This window comes from Gossypium arboreum, chromosome 6 (assembly GCF_025698485.1).
Source record: "Gossypium arboreum isolate Shixiya-1 chromosome 6, ASM2569848v2, whole genome shotgun sequence".
NCBI classification, from domain to species: domain Eukaryota; kingdom Viridiplantae; phylum Streptophyta; class Magnoliopsida; order Malvales; family Malvaceae; genus Gossypium; species Gossypium arboreum.
Window position 1 is genome coordinate 115,251,081 of NC_069075.1, and position 4,581 is coordinate 115,255,661.

At 36.4% G+C, this 4,581-nt stretch overlaps 1 non-coding gene across 1 annotated transcript; it reads right to left on the reverse strand.

The window, feature by feature from the left end:
• Positions 1-2,340: 2,340 nt before the first annotated feature.
• On the reverse strand, positions 2,341-2,447 carry LOC128294340 (small nucleolar RNA R71). The gene has a single exon (XR_008284652.1). It is a non-coding gene; the product is annotated as a small nucleolar RNA R71 (small nucleolar RNA).
• Positions 2,448-4,581: the final 2,134 nt, after the last annotated feature.

Genomic DNA, 4,581 nt, shown 5'->3' on the forward strand with positions numbered 1-4,581 from the left:
TTGAAACTCAAGATATGATTTTTAAGGCGACAGTGACACAGTAACCAGCTTGTGTGGAAATTTTTAAATGGACTGTGAAAATAATTAAGTCTGGTCTGTGTGCACCTTGTGTTCGACTCCGGTAACGGACTCGGGTACGGGGTGTTACAATTTTATTGGTATCTTTGTGAGATTTATTAATGCAGTATTTGTTGTATGTTTAATAGTTACGAATTAACAATTGTTACTATATGTTTCAAAGCATGGTTACACATTATATTCGTATGACTGTTTTTGAATATGACAGGGTTCGAGTATCAAATAAGATGTTTGTTTAATGTTAATGTTTCGTAAAATTTTACTATGTGTTTTATAAATTATTATGTATGCATTCGTAATGACCTAAGAGTTTATGTAATCATTTGAAAGTTGTGTCGGATCCGGTAATGCCTCATAACCCCATTCCGGCGACGGATACGGGTTAGGGATGTTACATTAAAAGTAACATGTTTTAATCTCATTATTAATGCATTTTAGGTGACTATTCGATGTTAATGGTAAATTTTATGCTCCTAATCCTTTACATTCTTGTTTTTATACATAGGAGAGCATTTGGGAGAAAAATGAACGAAAATTAAAAAAATCGAAGTGAGTTACAGGAACCATACAGGCTCGACCATTCCACACGCCTTGGACACACGACCATGTAAGCCATACAGTCTGCCACACAGCCATGTGGCAGGCTGTGTCGATTTTGAGGATTACACTCTGAACGACAAAAAGACATGATTTTTAGGGTTTTTCGGGCATTCTAAGACCTACATATGACAAAAATAAGAAGATAGGAGAGAGTCATCATACAAAATTCAAGAAAACAACTTGAAAAACACCACTAAAGCCGATTTTGAAGTAGATTCCCACCAAAATTGAATATTCCCTTTTGATTTCTTTGGAGATTGTTATGAATTTCTTTGTTTCCTGTGGTTATACTATCTTTTGGATGTTTTTTATTTGCTAGCATGAATTAATTTTCTAATACCTAGGGAGATGAATCCTATGATGGATTATGTCGTTTAATTTTTATTTTACGCAATAAAGACCTAGATCTTGTTCTCAATTATGTGTGCTTAATTCTCGGTTTAATATCTCTAGACTATTAATCCATGTTTTATATGCTTAAATTAGAGGAAGAATAAACCTTGTTTAAAAGTAGATCTAGCATAATTGAGTGGAGTTGCATGCAATCCTAGAAATAGGACCACATAGATCTATCATAATAGAGTCAAATCTAATAGGGAAATCCATAAATCAAGTTAATGTGATAATAAGGGTTTTAATTAGAAAGAAATTTCAATTAATCAACCTAGAGTCAGTTGCTCTTATTCCTAAAAAGAGACATTAACATAATTTAGGGATTTTTACGGATTAAGATACTAAGTAAAGAAATTGCAGAATTTAGATTCATAATGACAGATGAAATCTATGTGAATTCTTTCTTGGGTATTGTTTCACTTCTTGGTTATTATTCTATTATTTTCTTGAATTCTTCTTTGTCATGTTTGTAGTTAATTAATTTAGTTAAAATTTATTTTAATTAATCACTCAAATTTATCTATTAAATAATAGAAAGTCAATAATTACTAGTACTTTTAGTCTTCGTGGGAACGATATCTATGGTTACCATAGATATACTATTCATTATTAGGTGCACTTACCTTAGTTAGATTTTTAGTTTGCCATGGACTAAAATATTAGGAAATTTTATTTCAATTAATTTAGCCATTTTTATTTTTATTTTAATATTTTTGTTTTTAATTTAATTTTTACATTCTAATTTTTTCATTTGTTTGATTTTGACAAGTTCTTCTGGTTTATGACAGAGAAACCCATTGGAACCATTAATTTTTTATAGTGAGTTGAAAGAACTACTCACAGAAATCTAAGGGAAGTTAGAGAAGCAAAGCAAGGTCAACAGATTTTAATAGACGATCAAGTGGAAAAGGATATTACTGTGGAGATGGATGATAATCAACATAATCAGCAGCCTTCTGCACGTCTTGCTCCTCGTACTATGTTTGATTATGGTAAGCCTACTCTGATTGGGGCTAAATCGAGCATAGCTAGATAGACTATTGCTACAAACAATTTTAAGCTAAAGCCAAACACAACTCAGTTGGTACAGTAGTATGTTCAGTTTGATGGGTTATAAGATGAAGATCCGAATGCTTACGGTTGTTCCCATTATCTTTAAGGAGGAAGGCAAAATAGTTGTTAAATTCACTTCCATGGGGTTCTATCACGACTTGGGATTAGATGACTAAGAAGTTTCTGTTGAAGTACTTCCCACCAGCTAAAATAGCTAAGTTGAGAAATGACATTTCTTCTTTTTCTCAAATTGATTTGGAGACATTATATGATGCATGGGAGAGATTTAAGGATCTTTTGAGAATATTTATTCATCATGACTTACCTTTGTGGCTACAAGTTTAAACTCTTTACAACGGTTTAAATCCCTCCACTAGGCAACTAATTGATGCAACAACTGGTAGAACATTGAATAATAAGACAGTTGAGGTAGCTCAAGAGTTTATTGAGGAGATGGCATTGAATAACTATCAGTGGTAAGTCATGAGAATGAAATTGATTAAAGCAACCAGTGTTTTTAATATAGATGCAGTTGCTATGTTGGCAAGTCAGGAGGAAGTACTGAGTAAAAACATTGATGGTTTGAGTTGCAATAACACGATGTGTAACGCCCCAAATTTAGGCCTAGAAGTATTGGGTCTTGTGCATGGGAGCAAGTAGGAGGCGGCAAAATAATAGTTAGTTGTGCAAGAAAGTGATGCAAAATCATGCTTGTCTCAGTGGTTAAGTGTTCTAGGAAGAGTCTGAGAAGTCTTGGGTTCAAGCCTGAGCAAGAGCAAAAAGTTTTGATTTTAAAGGAATAAGCACTGTATCTAGGCAGTAGGATTTTATTTAAATGTGGGTAAAACATGTCATAAAAAGCCTGCTAGCCTAGTGGTAAGTGGCGTGTGGAGTGTGCTAGTGGTCTGAGGTTTGAATCCCTACTTGTGCAAATGGAGATTATTTTTACTGTTGGCTATGAGAGGTAGTAGAGTTTGGTTGAAACACTGCAGAGTGAAGTGGAGTTTGAATTGGTCATGGAGGGATTGTAGGAGGGAGTTAAGGAGAGATATGATGAGAGATTTTAGGAGAAAATTGTGGGGAGATGAAGAGAAGAGAATGGTATGTTGAATGGGGACTCTAGGCACTCTTTGTTTTTGGTTTTGGTGGGTTTTGTCACTTCATTCAATTGCTGTTCTTTGGAAAATTGATTGGTGTCTAGAGAGTGGTTGTCGTGCTTTCCTTTTTGGGTGCTTTCAGGTTTTTATTTTGGAGTCTTCTCCATTGTCGATTTCTCTCTTCTTTCTTCTCAAGTCATTTGATTTTTGCTCCTAGGTTTAATCAATTCTCCTCCGTCCTCTACTTCTCTAAACCTTAGTCATATAACCCTTTCTCTTCTCATCTCCACTCATTCAACTTTTACCAAGCATTTCCTCTCTATTTGTTTAAACCGAACAGTTCTACCCCCCTCACTTCGACTTTTCAGTGCTCTTCTCCTTCCACGATTTTGTGTTAGTTGAATACTTCCCCCTTTTATGCTTCTATTTTATTTCAGTTAGTAAGGGTTCTATGAAGAATCAGTAAGTGCTCCTGTTTCCTCTTATTTCTTCTCTACTTATGTGATCTCTCTTCTAACAACTTATGATCTGCCAAATCATTCAAGGAAGTGTGGATTCTATTGTGGAGGCTTAGGACGAATACTCTTCTCTTTGCAAGTGGTCTATCCACTTTTGGGGTAAGTGCTTTAAGTGTAATGTATTTCATATTGGATTTTAAATACTTATCAATAGATCGAACGTTTCTTATGAAGGTCAGAGTTTTGGAGCTGTATGTGGGTGTTATGTCAGTGGGGTTCTACGATTGTTGGATTGGTAAGTATCAATGAATCGATCGGATCCTTTTCAATATTGTGGTTTGGAATAACGATGAATATAGGCTAATGAGGGGATGTGGTTGACCATAGGTTCTCGATCTCAGAAGTGGTTCGGCTACGACATCACAATAGGTGTGTAACCACACCACCCCTAATCGTGAATTGGCAAAAGCCGAAATAAGTGACCGTCGACACTACACGAGCCGCGCTCACTCGTGTGGTAGTCCAAATGACCAAACGTAGGCGTAAGATCGTTAAGGCCAGCCATGAACAATTTCATGGGCTGAGGCCGATTTGGGCCATGTTGGGCCAAAATGGGTCATGTGGGCCCCACGGGCTTGTGGGCCCCACACCAGTAAACCACACCAAAGTGTGGAAAATATTGGGCCGGGCTATGTAGTATACACGACCAAGACCATTTTTGGGCTTCGTGGGCCACACAGGCATGTAGGTCTACATAGGCCCGCATTATGGGCTTTGGGCCATTTTCATTGTTTGATTGTTAGGGTTGCAAGGGTCGCCCGAGGCGACTGTGACCTTCTATTGGGTCGATAAGCATACCTAAACCCTTATATGATAAAATGACAATTTTGCCCTTATGTGAT